This window comes from Leptonychotes weddellii, chromosome 7 (assembly GCF_054177405.1).
Source record: "Leptonychotes weddellii isolate Sample4059 chromosome 7, ASM5417740v2, whole genome shotgun sequence".
NCBI classification, from domain to species: Eukaryota; Metazoa; Chordata; class Mammalia; order Carnivora; family Phocidae; genus Leptonychotes; species Leptonychotes weddellii.
Window position 1 is genome coordinate 67882412 of NC_138375.1, and position 19527 is coordinate 67901938.

Here is a 19527-nt window from a genome sequence, read left to right on the forward strand (position 1 = left end):
GTTTTGATTTTAAGGGTTTTTATTCATCTCAGGCTTTTCTATTAAGAAAGATATTCTTGTATGATCCCTGTTCATCAACTAATTTGCTTGACTTGAAAGTCACTAAATCTCTGTGTAAGTTCTTCTATTTTCAGGATGTTAAAGGATTATAAAATCTATAATACAAACTGCTGAAAAAATTTTAACTTCATTTTTAAGACTGCAGTTTATATACCTTTTATTTTTTTATTCCCATTAACTTTCAATACATCCATCATATTCTTTCCCAAGTATATATCAAGTATCAACCTAAGCTCCATGTACTCAGAATCAAGAACGAATTGCAACTTTCCTCCTGAATCTCCTGTGTAAGATATTGGTTATTTTCATTTATACTTTAACCTTGATAAACTGTCTCAATATAGTAATAATAAACACAGTCTCTTCAAAGAGGCATAAATCTGCAGATCAACATGCCAACTACTTTGAATAACCAGAGATAAATGTGCTTGTTGAAAAAATATCCAGAATGATGCTACTAGTGATAAGGAGTTGCAGTAAGTGTATTAAAATGAAATGACCATTTAGAGGGGCACCAGGCTGGCTCAGTCGGTGGAGCATGCAGCTCTTGATCTCAGCGTCCTGAGTTTGAGCCCCATGTTGGACATAGAGATTTATTAAATAAATAAAAAACTTAAAAAAAAAAAAAGTAAAATGAAATGACCACTATAATGTTTATACCCCAAAGCTCTCCCATGTTGACAAGACACAGATATCTGTCAATATCAATACTATAACACATGCCCCAGTGTTTTGCTGGAGGGTTTCCACACAATAAGGTATGGTCTAGCTTCAGCCCCACCTCTCTCCAACCAACCCGTTTACTCTTTCCCTCACCTATTTTCTAAGGTAGAGGGCATATAATAGTTGGCCTCAGGAGTAGTTCCTGAATATAAATAGCAAACATTAGAGAGAAGGAATACCTATTTTTTTTTTTTAAGATTTACTTATTTATTTGAGAGAGAAAGAGAGTGAGAGAGAGAGAATGCATGGAGAGGAAGGGCAGAGGGAGAGAGAAACTCAAGTAGACTGTGCTGAGTGCAAAGCCCAGTGCAGAGCCCGACACGAGGCTCTATCTCATGACCCTGAGATCATGACCTGAGCCAAAACCAAGAGTCAGACGCTTAACGGATGCACCACCCAGGCACCCTGGAGTCTATAAACAAATGTTTGATGTGATGTAGGTAAGTCAGACCTCATGACTTCCCTGCTGAAAACACTCTAGTTTATTTCATAGTTTGTACAATAAAACCCCAGGTCCTTCCAATGGCTCATGGCCCTGAGCAGCCTGACTCTTATGTCCCTCTTTGACCTCAGCTTTATCTATACTCCTACCTTCCCATTATGCACCAGCCACACCAGCCTTCCTCCAGTACCTCTGGTGGCCATTTATAACTTTGGAGTAAAAAAAAAAATAGCTACCTCAAAGGATGCTTTGAGCATTAGAGAAGTTCATATTCATAAAGGGCTGGGAAGTATGTCTGGCACATAATAAGTATTTTGCTGATTGCTTCCCCCTCTAGACTTGTATAGTTACTGTCCCCTCTCTTAGGAATGTTATCATACTAGTTCTCAGCTCAAATGTCCACTCCTCAGAGAAGCCTTCCCAAACATCTCATTCAAAGAAGCAAAACTAGCCTCCCTGACAGGACCCTTTCTCTCAATGCCCTCATTGGTTTCTGTCATAATCTCCTTCTCATATTTCTTTCCTTTCATTCTGTCTTTTCATCTTCTCATTAGGATGCAAGCTCCACGAGGGCAGAAACATTGCTTCCTTTTGAATCTCTAGCTCTTGACATAGAACTTGAACACATATTGGGTATTTGTCTAAATATGTGCTTAATTCATTAGTTAATGGGATCATGAGATCTGGATTCCAATTCCATTATTTGGAAAGTCTCCTAATTCCTCAGAGTTTCAATTACCTCATTTATAATTAAAGGTAATTATTGCTTCTCTACCTGTGCTTCAGTGTGAAATGCAAATTGGATAATCTACATGAAAGTGCTATAGAAACTGTAAATATTACCCAAATATTAGTTGTTATTTTAAAGAAACAAGCTAACACAGTAGAATAAGTACTAGTGAAAAGTCTAAATGCAACTTCCTTCAAGTCTTTATTGTGAGACTCTAAGCATGTACTTCCCTGAGCATCTGACTCATCTAGACAATCATAAATGTCATGTGAATATGTACAAAAGGTGACTTACAAAATAGTGGTATCATGCCAAGAGAGCCTTACCATTCCCCTTACCTTGATAATACTTTAGACAGGTGTCTTCCTGAATATAAGCCCCAATCCCCCTTTTTATTGAAAACTTGCAATTGTAAATTCTTTCTCTGCCTCTCAGATATAAATCTTCTCTGAGACTCTTGTAACCCAAAGATATTTTCCTCTAAGACCCAGGAACCATCCCCTTGAGAAGTAATCATCAAGAAAGATAGTACTCCTATCTCTGAGTCTTTGTGGGAAGGTAGGAGCCTAACTTTGATAAGCAACAATTAGCAAACACAGATGATCTAATCACATTGACCAGTGTGTCCTCCTGTAGTTTTCCAATAATTTACCCCAGTGTTTAAAAACTCTTCTACGTTTTGTTTCAACAGAATTGAGTTCACTGTCTCCCTTATTTCAATAACTTCAATCCCTATTACAATAGTCTTGAATAAAGTCTTCCTTGCCAGTTTAACCTGTTTGGTACAATTTGTCTTTAACAAATTATAGGAGTGAAAACAATGGCTCCTTTGGATTAGACTGAGCTCATCACAAACTCCACCAAGACAATCTGGGATCAGGCTAACCCATTACTATCTCTCTCAAACTTTTCTATCCTCAGGTCTATGTTTTTAGAGCAATTTTAGATTCACAGTAAAATGGAGAGACAGATACAGAGACTTCTCATATATGTCCTGCCCCCACACATGCATTACATCCTGTTATCAATATCCTCTACCAGAGTGGTACATTTGTTACAACTGATGAACCTACATGGACACATCATAATCACCGAAAGTCCATATAGTCTACCTCAGGATTCACTCTTGGTGTTGTACATTCTGTAGGTTTGGACAAACGTATAATGACATGTATACATTATTATAGTATCATACAGAGTATTTTCACTGTCCTAAAAATTCTCTGTGCTCTGCCTATTAATCCCTTCTTCCTCCACTCCCCACCCCAACCCCTGGCAACTTGGGTCTTACTGTGTCCAGTTTTGCCTTTTCCAGATGTCATATAATTGGAATCATACAGTATGTTGCTTTTTCATATGGGCTTCTTTCACTTAGTAATATGCATTTAGGTTCTTCCATGTCCTTTCATGGCTTGATAGCTCATTTCTTTTTAGTGTTGAATAATATCCTATTGTGTAGATACACCAGTTTATATACTATTCATCTACTGAAGGACTTGATTGCTTCCATGTTTTGACAATTATGAATAAAGCTGCTATAAACATTCATGTGCACATTTTCATATGGACATAAATTTTTAACTCCTTAGGGGAAATACCAGGAGTGCAATTGCTAATCACATGGTAAGTGTATGATTAGTAGATTAGAAACTGTCAAACTCTTTTCCAAAGTGGCTGTAGCATTTTTCATTCCCATCAGCAATAAGAGTCCCCCTTCGTTGCTCCATATCCTTGCCAGCATTTGGTGGTGTTAGTGTTCTGAATTTTGGGCATTCCCATAGGTGTATAGTGATATCTCACTGGTGTTTTAATTTGCATTTTTCTGATGACACACAATGTGAAGCATTTTTTACATGTTTATTTGTCATATTTGGTGGTCCTTTTATCTTCTTTTCTCTTTTCTATGTCAAGTATTATCGGAAAGACCATCACCTTCAAGTTTCTCCTTATAATTGATGTTCACATGCAAATAATGTGATTACAGTGATTGCCTGTTTAGTTGGATTGTAAAATCTTCCTAAACCTTGTTATTGTTGTCATTCAACATAAGTCAATTCAGTGCCTCAGTCTCTGCTCCTGTGAAATGAGTATGTTGGATCAAAAAAGTCCTTTCCAGTTGTGTTATTTGGGGGATCTAAAATGCTTTTTGGACCTTTCTTTAAATCTTGATACTGCATCTATAATTCCCTTGGATGTTTAAGGGAAGACACAGGGATGGTAAGGGCTCTATCTGGAATATGTAATGTAACTGTGCTACAAAATTTTTTAAAGTTTGAAATGTATGGATTTTTTATAATTTTCTTCCCATTATCACTACTGTACTGACACTACACTTACCAGCAACTTACTTAAACGTCCCTGGGATAAATTCAACTCTGAATGACACATGGTGAAACCAATTTTAAATACTGAATGTCAAAATTAAATCAATACTTATTTAGTAGGAAATTATGAATCTGCTTTCAATTTCCAAGGATGATTTTAGTTTTGTTGCTCTTTTTAGAAGTTATCAGTTCAGTGAAAAATATCACATTATTAAGAAAATTTGTCCTGGACCTGTCCTGAATTTAGACTTATTTATCTCATGCCTTTGCCTATGGGTCTCCCAGTTCCTGAACTTCTCTGTTCAGAGTATCCCTAAGTTTATAACCATTAAAGTATCTGCTTTTAGTAGATACATTTGGAATTTCCAGACAGAGATACCCATGAAAATCCAACCAAAGGTGAGTATCAGAGTGAATCAGATTTATATATGACTTAGTGACTGATTTTCATTTGATCTACTGCCTGATTTCTTTATCATTCTCTTGCAGGTGAGTCACTGTTAAATGTCATGGTTGCTTTATGTCAAAACAAAGTGAAAATCTGTTACTATCAATCTGTGAACATAAATTCAAATTTAGTAAGAACTTCCTTGAGAACCTATGATAAAATCTTTGTTTTTCAAAGAACTAATCAGTACAAATAGGACACAAAGAATGCCCTCCATGTTTCATTTGATTTTCCATTTTGCTACCATTTGATAGTGACTGCCTTATTGATATCATAAACAGGTAGCAGATGACTATAGAAGAAACAGATATTTTTTTAGATATAAAAATTATGGGTTAAGCTCTCTGCAAATCAATGTAATACAAGAATCTTAAAGAAACAAGTTACAAAGAGTTCCAAAAGAAGCAGACACTTTATCTTGAATTATATAATATAAAGTAACATTTAAACAGATTCAAAATGATTAATTCCTTTTTTAAAAATAATTCTAATCTTTCACATTTCCAGTATATATTCCAAAAACTCTTAATTACCTCCACTTATTCTTTAGGAGTCAGAAGAAAGGATAAGATGTCTAGCATTTACTGAACACATATATGGACTCATTTATCCTTCACAACAGCCTTACAAGGAAAGAACTGTTATTTTCATTTTACAGATGAGAAAACTGAGGCTTGGAGTGCCTAAGTAGAACTTATCCAAGGACATAAAATAGAAATGTTAGAGCCACATCTGAAATTAGTTCTGTTTCAATCAAAACCCATTTTTTTCTTTATACTGGAAAGAATGTTCTACTATCAGGAGAATAGAGGTAATGTTAAAAAGAAAACAGTCAATCTTGGTAATACAGATGATCTGTCCTTCAGTTTCAGCAAAATGGGAAGACTGAAGAGAAGCCCAAGTTTGATTTAGAGCCTTTGCTGTAGTGTTTCATTAGACAGGGGAACTATAAAGCGTACGTTATATGGATTCTAAGAAAAAAAGCATTAGAGGACTTGATAATGGAAGTAATTTTGCTCTAAAACATTTTGCAATAGATTAAAGAGAAAATAGTGAGAAATCAAACATCTCCACGCAAACATAATGGGCAACACATAGTCCTGGCACAGATATTTCTTAGGAGTTTGCAAATATATAACTACAATTCAGGGCCAGAGATAACTCTTCAGTTACAGATGCCATAGAGAAATTTCTGTAGCCACATTTATGAAATGTAATTGCTGCTTTGTCCCTATCTCTGGAAGAAAGACCTTCTGCATTATCTGGTTGTTTTCCTAAAGCAATGTTCTCCATTCATTGCTCTCACATTAATGACCTTAAAAAGAAACTCTCAGTGCTACCTGGAATTAGTGAAGATTGGAATTAGATGCTGTTACTTTAAAACTCATCCTGTAGTTCTAGACTCACTGCCTACGACTCTCTCAAATGGACTCTGGTCCAGCAAATGGAGGTTAATAACTATCCCTAAACCCAACCCATCCTTGAATTTGTCCATGCTGCTCTCTCTGCTTGAAATGTTCATTTCCCACTCCAACACTACCACCAGTACTGCCTAAGGAATCCCTAGATTATCTCTATTACTTGCAAATAACAGAAAATCCACTTAACCATGAGTTAAACAATAAAGACCTTAAATATTCCTAAATTCTATAAATGCAGAGGAACTCAGTTGCATGTTTTGGTTAATTTTCTGACCCAACAGTTTTCAAGGAGCCAGTGTTTTCCTTCTTTCAATCTGCTGGGATTCATTACATAGGTAATAGTCAAGACCACAGCTGCTGGAATTAGACAACTTGAGTTAAAAATAAAATCTACTGCTTTATAACCTTCAGAATACATATAAGTTCTCCAAGCTTTATTTTTTTCATCTATAATAGAGATAAAAATAGTTTCTAGGGTCTAATGGCTTAATATATGTAAAGTGAGGATTTAATATTCTAATATGAAAAACTGTAAAAATTGTAAAATGGCATGTGGCACATAGAATTACAGAAATGTTTTCTATATTTTTGTGCTCATGGGAAAATGTCTGTCTGTCTCTCTCTCCTTTCTCTCTGATAATCAGAGATAAAAGATCTCCTCGAAGCTACCCAACAGCCATAACTTATAAATCATGTCTATGCCTAGCTGCACGGAAAACTGGGAAAGAAAGCTTCTGGTCTGTTGTGGAGTCAGGGCTCTACCAGCAAGGACATAGGGAAAGGCTAGATTAGGGAGAGGAGTGACTATTGTATATTCGACCAAAGGTGGCTGTCAACATCACTCTTTAGCCTTTAAACACCACTATTCAAGGGTGTCTCAAAAACCCTCCACCTTCCATGAGACCCTTCCTGATTTCCAAACCAGGCATCATTTTTTTCCCTTTTCAAGATACTCTAAACAGCTGTGCAAACTGTCAGAATCAATCATGTATTAGACTTCAAAAATATTTAAGAAAATTTAAGGCTGAATGAAACTATAAACATCACCTAGTTCAATCAAACTTGTGATGATCAAATTATATCTACAATATATAAATCAATTAAAATAACCAAAAATAGTTACCATTTGAGTGTTTACCCTATGTCATGTGTGATAATAGGTGATTTATCTAAGTATTTTATTTACTCCGCACAATGGTCTTACAACATTGGAGTTGCAGTTAGACTTGCTTTAGAACATATTCCCAGTAAATCTCCTCTCCCTCAACTCCTTAAAAAATGTAGCTATTTCACTATTCAATTTACTTCTCACAATGAAATCAAATCTATAAGCACAGATACATAATTAAAAAGATTTATTATGGAGAAAATGCTTTAAGAAAGCAGAAATAAATAATTCCCTACCTAACTCCCCATTTTTTCCCTGGGGATTGATAGCCATTTTGAAAGAAAAATGGTTGAATGCTCAGACACTTATTTACAGACTATCCTTTTATTCTTTCATAAGTCCAATTTAGAAATTGCCAAATTTTACTACATAAGAGGTACCGTGTAGCTCTGTATATATGAAACTGTGGATGCAGTGTTTCATAAGTGATGAGATATTTTCAAGCAGAATATTGATTAGATGGGATTATCATTTTATCTTTTACTTTAGAAAGTAACTCAAGTATAACATGTGAATCCACTGTATTATTACCATTTTACAATGGTCTCAAAGAGAATATATTAGTTGCCCAAGGACATACAGCTAGTAGTTAGTTTAAGTATGGAATTATAACCCCTACTGGTCTGACCCAAAAGCCAAAGTGGCCAATATATACACTGCCTGCTTATTGACCTCCACCTACAGTGTTAATTCCTTCAGTGCAGAAATTATGTCTTTGTGTTGCCCTGAGTATACAGCCCGTGTTTTACAAATAGAAGATGACTAATGTATATTTGTTGTAATGAGAACTCTGAAAATTAATCACAAAAACTCTGATAGTGGTCTTTCTTATTCTTTGCCTCCTGAAGTGCTCCAAGTCTCAGAGGGGAAACAGGAACCAAAGTTGACTAGAATTAGCAGTAAAAGAGACATCCTACCCCAATACTAGCAGCACAAATAACAGAGGTTTTACCTGTGCCTTTTTAATTCTTAAATTGGTGTTTTCTCATAAAATTAAAATGTAACTTATGAACTACTCTCAACCTCCTTGGCATTCTATGTCATGTTTATATTTTTATTTTCTTTGAATCAACTTAAATCCAGTTCTAAGCCTTCATCTCTCTAAACAGCTGATAAATCTAATCTTAATTATTATTTCCAAGGTTCTAGTCATACCTCAACAATAGTTATGACAAGACTTGTACAGCCCCAAAGTCAAGGTGTGTCCCTCTCGTCATTAAGCATCTGACTCCACCTATTATTCCTTAGATTCCTATGCTTTGGCCTACATGGTCTCTTCAGGGCTGTGGTATCTACAGTCCAACTTCCCTAGGTATGTTTAATTTTATGTGTCAACTTGGCTAGGCCATGGTACACAGATATTTGAACAAATACATCTGGATGTTGCTGTGAAGTTATTTTTTTAAGATTAGTATTTAAATCAGTAGAGTGAGTAAAGCAGATTACTCTCTATAACACAAGTGGGCTTCATCCAATCAGTTGAAGACCTTAAGACAAAGACTGATCGCTCCTGAGGAAGAGGGAATTCTACCTGCTGTTTACCTTTGGACTTAAGCTGCAACATCAGCTCTTCCCTGCTTGCCTACCGATCTCAAACTTGCCATCCTCCACAATTGTGTAAACCAATTCTTTAAATCAACCCTGCACCCTCTCTCCCTCTCTTTCTCTTTCTTACACACACACATATGTATATATGTGTGCACATACACACATATACATATATATGTATATACACATATACATAATGTATATATGTTCTGTTTCTCTGAAGAACCCTACCACTACACCACACTAGATGTATCACATACCTGACCATTCTGGAAGTAACCCTTAATATTTAATGATAACATGAACCTTCCTTTTCTTCCAGTTTCCCAGGATACTCAGCCTTCAACTGATCAAATAACCAAGGAGCTAAGACTCCATTATTCATGTTCTTGCTCCCATGGAGAACTTTTGAAATAATTAACCACTTCTAATGTTCCCCTTCCTTTATTTACTTAACGTGAACTTTTAATTAATTCAGTTTGAGAATACATAGGCAGACATCATCATCTCTTGTCCAGATTATCACAAGATCCATTAAGTAGTCAACATGATCTTTTAAAAACATAAGTCAGTTCATGTTATTCCTCTACTTAAAATCTTCCTATGACTTTTCTTCATTTATGGTAAAATCTAAACTCATTGCCATCACGACCTATAAGGCTCCAGCTGATCTGGCCTCTGCTACCTCTTCAAATCCATCTCATATACCACCCACTGCATACTAGCCACAATGGCCACATATCTGTTGCTCAAACAAGTTAAGCTTTACAAGCAAATGGCATTTTAGGCCTTTGGTAATTGCTATTATAAGGGTTTGTGATGCTATTCCCCAGGATATTCTCTTGCTGGCTCTATATTTCCATAGGGGCACAGTGAAACAGCTTCCTCCTCAGACAGAACACCACTACCTGCCTAGTTAAGGCCAGCCGCCCATACCACCTCTCGCTGGTTTATTTTCTTCACACACTGGTTTATTTTCTTCACAACACTTTCTTATTTTCTGAAATTATCTTGTTTATTTATTTGCTTACTTGAATGTTGTCTGTTTATCCCATAAGAATTTAAGTTACATGAGAGTGAAAACTGTCTGCCTTGTTGATCCTGAATTTCTAGGGTCTGACATAACAATAATTTTTTTTGACATAACAATCATTTAATAAGTACTTATTGAATGAATAAATCCAAACAAGGTACTATCCTGTTTCAAAAACAAATATTCTTGAGGCAGCCAAATAGCAATCACCTATTAGAAATGGGATACAATTTAAAGGCTTGTCCTCAGAAATAAAGCAAAAGATGAGTTTCCAGACCAACAATACAAGGTAAGCTCTAGAATAGACCAGAAGTAAAGTTAACAGCAGAGCACTAATCAAGAGAGCCAAAGGGCATTACATTCTCAGCCTGAAAACAATATCAGGTGGTAAGTATGGGGCAGGACTGAGCCACCAAGAAAATGTTAAAGACTGGCAAAAAAAGACAGCTGCTGAAGCAGAGATGAGGGAAGTTCATCAAATAGATCAGGGCTCAGCAAACATTTTCTATAAGAACACAGATAGTAAATATTTCAGACTCTATAGGTCATAAGTCTCTGTCACAATTAAACAATTCTGCTGTTTCAGCACAAAAGCACATATAGACAATATATAGACAAAATGAATGTGATTGAGTACCAATAAAAAATTAATTATGGACACTGAAATTTGAATTTTCTATAATTTTGATTATTTTGAGATAATTGTAGATTAACTTAAATTGTAAACAATACTGCAGAGAGATCCCATACACCCTTCACCCTATTTCCCCAATGGTAACATCTTATAAAACCATAGTACAATATAACAACCAGCATATTGATATTGATATAGTCAAGATACAGAATATCTACAGCACCACAAAGAACCCTCATGTTGTCCTTTTATAGCCACACTCATTTTCCCCCAACCCCCATTCTTAATTCCTAGCAACCATTAATCTATTCCCCATCCTATAATTTTGTCATTTCAAGAATGCTATAATACACCTTTTGCAATTGACTCTTTTTATATAGCATAATTTTCTGGAGAGTCATCTAATTGTTGCATGCGTCACATTTGTACCTCTTTCCTGCTCAGTAGTATGGCATGGTATGGATATAATTCTATAGTTTTTCTATCTTTCTAACTGCTTTTGGTTTTGGTATCTAGGTAATAAGAGCTTCATAAATTGAATTAGGAAATGTTCTCCCTCTTCTATTTTCTGAAGAAGATTGTATAGAAATGGCATTAATTCTTTAAACTTCTTTTTTTTTTTATTCTTATGTTAATCCCCATACATTACATCATTAGTTCTAGATGAAGTGTTCCATGATTCATTGTTCGTGCACAACACCCAGTGCTCCATGCAGAACGTGCCCTCCTCAATACCCATCACCAGGCTAACCCATCCTCCCACCCCCCTCCCCTCTAGAACCCTCAGTTTGTTTTTCAGAGTCCATCGTCTCTCATGGTTCGTCCACCCCTCCGATTTCCCAATTCTTTAAACTTCTAGTAGAAGTCTCCAGTGAAAGCATCTGGGCTTAGATATGTTGTTTCAGAAGTTTTTAAATTACAAATTTAGTTTCCTTAATATTTATAGGGATATACAAATGTCCCATTTCATATTAGGTGAGTTGTGGAAATTTGTACTTTTTGAGGAATTCAGAAATCATTTAAGTTGTCAAATACATGTGTATATAATTGTATTAGTCCTGCATGACCTTCTTGATATTTGAAGTGTCTGTAGTGACAGGTCCCATTTCATTCTTGGTAGTGGTAATATTTTGTCTTTTCTCTCTTTCTTTTGTCAATATTGCTAGAGGTCTGTCGATTTTATTTTTTCCTAAGAGCCAGTTTTGGTTTCATTGATCTTCTCCATTGTTTTTCTGCTTTCAATTTCCTTGATTTCTGCTCTTTTTTATTTCCTTTCTTCTTCTTCCTTTGGGTTTAATTATGGTCTTCTTATATAATAGGCTCTTTACATAGGGTCTTAGATTACTCATTTGAGACATTTCTGCTTATTTAATTTAAACAGTGTTATAAATGTCCTTCCCAAAATTGCTTTACCTGTGTCCCACAAATTTGTTTTATTTTAATATTCATTTAATTAAATGTTTCCTTTTGTCATTTCTGTTGAGTCTTTCTCCTGACCCATAAATTATCTAGAAATGTGTTGTTTAGAACTCTGTGTTTCCAAGTGTTTGGAGATTTTCCTGTTTTCTTTCTGTTATTTATGTCTAGTTTAGTTTTGTAGTGATAAAAGAACAAATTCTGTATGATTTCAATCCTTCTAAATTTTTTGAGGTTTGTTTTATACCCAGAAAGTGATCTATCTTGGTATATGTTCTGCGGACATTTAAAAAGAATGTGTACTCTTCTGTTTGGTATAATGTTCTATAAATGTTGATTATATCTTACTGGTTGCTAGCAGTGTTATCATTTTATCCTTGCCAATTTCCTGTCTATTTTCTCTGTCAGTTGCTGATATAGGAGTTGTAATAGATTAATTTGTGGCCTCAGAAAAGACATTTTCCCTCAGAAGTTGTGAGGGTGACCTTATTTTGAAAAAGGGGCTCTTTGCAGGTGTAATTAAGTTAAGGATCTTGGGATGAGATCATACTGAAGAGAGGATGTGCCCTAAATTCAACAACAAGGGTCCTTAATAGAGAAAGGGAGGGATAGATATGAGACACAGAGACACACACTAGAGGATCATGGGAATATGGAAACAGAAATTGAATTGGTGTGTCTGTAATGCCAAGAATTTTGGGCAACTACCAGAAGCTAGAAGAGAGGTATGAAACAGATTCTCCTTAGAACATCCAGAAAAAAAAAAAAATGCCAACACCTTGATTTGAGGCTTCTGGCTTCCAGAATTCAAAGAGAGTCAGTTTCTATTGTTTTAAGCTACCATTTTTATGATGACTCTGGGTTCTGGGCTCGAAAAACAATGTGCTGACTTTTAACATATTTAGGAGGATTTTAGCTGTTATTTCTTTGAATACTTTTTTAGTCTCACCCTCTTTGTTATGGACATTTTAGGAAATTAAATAAGTGTGTCGAAGTCTGCAACTATCATTATGTATTTGTCTATTTCTTCCTCATGTTCAATCAGTTTTTGCTTCACATACTTTGTAGCTCTGTTGTTTGGTGCATACATATTTAGGATTATATATGCTATTCATCTACTAATAGTCACATGATCTATAAATATCAACCTAACTGTTTTGTTACATTTAATGTGAGATTTTATAGAAAATATACAAGGAAGGTCAAGTTTGTGTGTGTGTGTGTGTGTGTGTGTGTGTGTTTTAATCCACTATGCAATCTGCCTTTTAACTGATATATTTAGACCATTTACATTCAGTGTAATTATTGATATGCTATGGCTTAAGTCTGCCATTTTATTTTTTGGTTTCTGTTCATTTTTTCTTTTTCCTGTTTTACTATGGGTTACTTGAACATTCTTTTAGAATTCTATTTTGATTTTCCAACAGTTTTTCAGGATGCTCTTTGCATTGCTTATGTAGTAGTAGTGCTATGTATTACATTATATATAAGTAACTCATTACAGTCTACTGGTGTTAACATTTTACCAATTATAATTTATAATTTATAGATATAATTGCCTATATTGTAATGTAATTACATTAAATATTCCCTATACATATTTGTAAAACCATATCAGACAGTACTATAATTTTAGCTTTAACCATCAAGCATACTTTAGAAACCTCAAGAGGAGAAGAAAATTTTATAGTACTCATCCATATTTTTGATCTTATGTTGTTTATTTCTTCCTGATATTCCAAGATCCTTCTTTTATCATTTCTTTTCTGTTTAGAGAGTTTTCTTCAGTCATTCTTTTAGAGTAAATCTGCTGGTGAAAAATTATGCTAATTTTCTTTCATCTAGCAATGTCTTGATTTCCTTACCATTTCTGAAGGATATTTTCACCAGATAAAGAATTCTATGTTAATACCCCATTCCTTTTAGGATTTGGAAAATGTGTACTATTTTCTTCTGGCTTCCATGGTTTCTGATGAAAAACACACTGCCATTTGAATTGTTTGTCCCTATTAATAAACACTCATTTCTCTCCCATGGCTTTTAAGAGTTTTTTTTGTTTTTTGTTTTTTGGGGGGTTTTTTGCCTTTAATTTTCAGAAGTTTGACTATAATGTGTCAGTGTGGATTTCCCTGGGTTCTGGGCTTGAACAACAACTTGCTGACTTTTAACATATTTAGGAAGATTTTAGCCATTATTTCTTTGAATACTTTTTTAGACCCACCCTCTTTCTCCTCTCCTCTGGAGAGTCCAGTGATGTCTTAGATCTTTTGTTACAGTCCTACATGTCCTTAAGCTTTGTTTATTTATTTTTTCAAGCAATTTTACCTTTGTTGTTCAGAGTGGGTAAATTTTATTGTTCTATCTTCAAGTTCACTGACTTTCATCTGATCTTTCTATTTTGATGTTGAGTCCTCCCATTGAGTTTTTATGTCAGTTATTGTACTTTTTAATCCAAAAATTACAATTTAGTTCTTCTTTATATCTTCTATTTCTTTGATGAGAATTCCTATTTCATTGTTAAGACTTTCTGTTTTTTCATTTATTTCAACTGTGTAACTGCTCATCAAAGCATTTTTATGACGACTGCTTTAAAATCTTTGTCAGATATTCTAAGGTTTTGTCATATTGATATTGATACTGATTTTTTTCATTCAAATTGAGATTTTCAAATGGAAATAGGACATTTTCAGTATTATGCTATGAGATTCTAGATATTCTTTAAATCCTCTATTTTTAGACACTGCTCCAAAGGAAAAATGTGGAGTTTTACCATCTCATTACTTTAAAGTGAGGGTAGAAATCCAAGTTCTCCACCTGACATCCACTGACTCTCAAGGGCAGAAAGGCCTCCTTGATACTGCTGGCAGGGTGGGAGTTCTAGATCCCCTCTAGGCCTCCACTAATACTATCATGGCTGGGAGGAACAGGAGTGCCTCCACTGACACCACGGGTTGGTAAGGGGTGGACTCATTACAACTGGGTACTGGTGAAAATCCTGAATCACCACTAAGCTTCCTCTGACACCACCACAGTGGGAAGGAGGAGACGCATCTCATTACTACTAGATAAGAGTCTAGGCTCCCCACATTGTTTCCACAGATGCTAGGGAGATGGAAGTAGGGACCCACCACATGGACCCTGGTAGAAAAACCATTGAGGTTGGGATGCCTCATTACAGCCTTGCAAGGGTTTCATACTCAGCCTTTGCCAGAAAAGTTGGGAGTTGGACTAATCTTTATGTGGTGTTTGGCTGAAGTATAGCAGCTACTGTCAGAAAATTTTCTTCCTAGGCTGTCCCTTTCCTAGTGTTTGGCTAGAAAGATGAAGCTTTTGTTATTGTGTGACCAATGACATTTCCAGGCTTCTGGTTCTTTCAGCTCCAAGTGTAGGCTACATGAGCCAAAAAGAAAAATAAAGAAACTCATCACAACATCACAGTGTTATTGTTTGGGTCCTGAGGACCCTAATTTGTTTGTCTTTTCCTCTCTATTTTTCAGGGTCTTTTTGTTTGTTTCATATGTAATGTTTTTAGATATACTTAGCAGGAGGAGTACTCCTTCTTCCTGGAAGTAAAGGTCTCCCAATTCCATATAATTTTAATTTATCATGAAATACTATTCATCTTTTCATTTTCTTCCTACCATTAAAAGGTGTAAAACCCTGTTTAGCAGGTAGGCCATACAGACATGGTGGCAAACTGGATTTGGCTCATGTGCCATCATTGCCAACCCCTAAAATAGATCAAGCTTTTAGAACTATGATCATTTTTGCTCTGTAGACACAATAACCTGCCCATAAAAAGAATGAGGTAGACAAATGAAAAGAAAAATAGCTTTTCTCTTTTCTAATATCTGGGAACTTGGGAAGAAGACAAAATAATTGTTGGGAGAATGCATGAGTAGGATCAGATTAAAATTATTAAAGATCCTAAGGATCTCAAGAGACTTCATGGTCTCCTGGATATAATTCCAAATAAAACAACACTAAGTCACAAAATAAGAATAAATAATTCCATCAAAATCCTGATTTTTTTCTAATTATGACTACTTTTATGTTTATTGTGAAATAAACATATGACTTCAAATAAAATTTTGAATGATTTTCCCACTCTGTTTTTGCCCTAATCATATATCTAACATGCTTGTTGAGTAATCCAACTTGACAAATTAAATACATAAATGCAGTAATTTCCCTTTATATACAGACATTAATTGTATTAAGGAGATAGCAAAACACATCCAAGCATGTGATAGTCCAGACTGTAAAATATGTAAAACAAAGTCATAGATAGGAAAGATAGCTTGAAAGTAGCTAATAGCAATAAGACAAAAATAAAAAGAAGATTAAATAATTGGCAAGCTGAAAACTATCTAGCAAAGTAAAAGTTCCAAGAACTATCTTGGCTTTACAAGAGAAATTCAGACAGAGTCTTACAATGTGAAAGTCACACAGCTGCAAAATATTTCCAGTGAGGGCTGGGCAGGGGGTGCGGTAGGGGAAGACAATGTTGAACTCATATGGCAAATGAATGCACTGCCACATCTTAATTGTTCAGCTGAGCCAGCCTGAAAATTCATGCAAAGTGCAGAGTTAGTATACATAATTTTATACTAACACTTTCTTCCTTGGATTGCTATTAAATTTTAAATAAACTGAGGCATGAGCATTTACTAAAGTCATTATGATTCCATTACCCATGGCATGGATATCTGTACCCATCATGCCAGAAGCTCTTTGCACTGAATTCTGTTCAAACTTTCTCTTCTGAATTTTTATTTATTTAGTTTGCAGGTCTTCAGTAAGAAACACCCAGTGTCATCTGAAAAGGCACATATTGCAAGAAACTAATTTCCTCCCTTACTGGAGCTATGTGATGTGTGACTTCCCATTGAGTACAACTGCCAACAAGGCACAGGTGTGCACTGCATGAGGAGGTGAAAATGTGATTATAGGAAGAGAGATGTTATGATTTTGTCCCTGTATCCATAATGTAATCAGCCTCAAATGAGTGCCTGCTTTTCTTTCTCATAGTAAACACCAAGTCTGGGAAGCAAGAAAACCAAAAACTTTGCCATATCCAGATTCAAATTCATACTGTAATTGGCTTTAGAAATAAGAAGAAAAGCAGTTTTATCCCCCTTCATTGATTCTTTGGCTTACTAGAGAAAAGCATCCTAGAAATCCTTTTACTTCTAATATTTTCATGCTATACTAGTTGAATAAGTCAGATCCAACACTGAATGCCTTGTCCTTTTTCTTAAATTTAATTAAATCAACCATTTCATACTTCATTTTTTTTAAAGATTTTATTTATTTATTTGAGAGAGAGAGAATGAGAGACAGAGAGCATGAGAGGGAGGAGGGTCAGAGGGAGAAGCAGACTCCCCGCCGAGCAGGGAGCCCGATGCGGGACTCGATCCCGGGACTCCAGGATCATGACCTGAGCCGAAGGCAGTCGCTCAACCAACTGAGCCACCCAGGCGCCCCATACTTCATTCTTTAAAAGGTAATTTTTAAAAAAGATATAACATCCTTCTATTTTCAGTGACAAAATGTTTTAATTGGAAATGCTGATAAATTTAACTCAATAAAAGGGAAGTTAAACTTCCATAAACTAAGGCAAGGCACCAAATATTATTAAATCAGGATCAAATATTATTAATTCAACTAATTCAAATATAATTCAACTCAGATGGGTACAGATAACTTATGTACAGGGTTTCAATGTAGGATTGTTTGAACTAGAGTAAGTTTGGGAAAAAACTAAATATCCATTAATAGAGGTCTAGTTAAATAAACTGTGGTACATCTATATATTGCATTCATAGTAAAAGGATAACCTACATCTTTATGTACTAATATGAAATAATGATATCTGATATGTCTGAGTATAATATTCAACCATTTGGTTTAAAAAAGATAAATAAGGACGTGTGTGAATTTATATACTTTCTTACATATACATACAATATTTTCATAAGGATATAAATGAAAGGATAACTGTAGTTGTCTATATGAAGAAAAATCAGGTGGTTGAAAAACATTGGTTTTAGGGAAATTTTTACTATCATTTTACAGTTTTTGAATGTTTAAGCCATGTAAATGATTACCTATTCAAAAATGTTAAATTTTAAAATTTTAGAAATATTACATTGCTAGTATATTAAAATGTGATAAATGCAATCAATAACGATACTGTACTACATAGATAGATTATCACTAATTTGGGGCTGAATGCATAATGCATCATACTTGTATCAAACCAATTAAAATCTCATGAGATAAACATGATCAGGTTCAGTTAACCCAGATGAGGCCCTAACACTGAAGTCTACTCAACAGAACTGATTTTACTTGTGGGAAAAATAGGCAGATAAAAAAGCCTTATGATGTGCGAGATGCAATATATATCAACATGGCAAAATTTACCTCTTCTGTTAAATTGCACTTTCTGAAATTCTCTCTGTTGATAAGATAGAGGAAAAACTATTTGGGGAGAAGTTTACAACATATTGGCTAGTTTACAACATATTGGCTAGTTTACACATTAACATAAATTAGACCACATAATTTAACACAATCTATTATAGCTAGGCTCAGGGAATCAAAGAAATGTAACACAGGAAAGTTTTATTCTTGCTGAAACTTTTGGAACCATCTTGAGTCTTTGCCAGATCTACTGGATACAAGAAATAAACACCCCTAGTACCTGGTTACTAAGTTGTTAAACATTCAAAAGAAATGATTTAAATAGAGGTTAGGAGCCTTAAAGAAAAGTAGGTTTAATTTTAAATTTTGAATAAGACTAGCCTGGAGCAGTAAAATTAGAAGCTTTATTAAATATAGTCGAGTATTCACTATGTTGTACACCTGAAACTAATGTAACATTGTGTGTCAACTATACCCAAATTTTTTAAAAAACTTAAATATATAGTCAAGTGCCAATTTACATCAAGGAATTCAGAAATTCAAAGTAATCTCTGATTATAAATCTGTCTGAATAGTTGTTTGTATTATTAAAGATCACAATATCCTACAAGAGCCTTACTTCTTAGAAAACATTTCTTTAAATTGGTATCAAAAGAAGCCAAATGAAAAAAAATTATTAATAATGGCAAGGACAAATAATAATTAGAATCCCTATGCAGCAATTAAAATGATAAATATATTCATAGAGTGAGACTAACATTAGTTACCATATTTATATTTAAATCATTCCTAGGTATGCTCCCCCCCGGATATTTTCTTTTCCAGTAGAGCTTGTTGGAATGGGAAACAACCCCAAAGTACTTTAAGTTAAAATTTTACAACCACTCCTTAGTGAATACATTAAGGTTGAGGAAGGGATGCCAGTTTTAGATGGCAACACGTATATTTTTTTTAAGTGCCAGTAAGAAAGTAATAAAAAGGAGCTGCTTTAGGCAAAATTATTCCAAATGGTTAGTAAAAAAAAAAAAAAAATGACTGTAGGTGCAACTAAAACTTTAATGCTGGAAATATTTTTTTAAATTTAATCTGATCCTTAGGTATTTTGAAAATGCATCTTTTTCTCAGACAAAAAGAAAAAAAAAATGGCCCAG

The 19527-nt window shown here is 34.7% G+C and overlaps 1 long non-coding RNA gene across 2 annotated transcripts in view; it reads right to left on the reverse strand.

The window, feature by feature from the left end:
* The window catches only part of LOC115944620 (uncharacterized), a 1151228-nt gene that overhangs the window by 958746 nt on the left and 172955 nt on the right, over nt 1–19527 (reverse strand). The window lies entirely within an intron of this gene.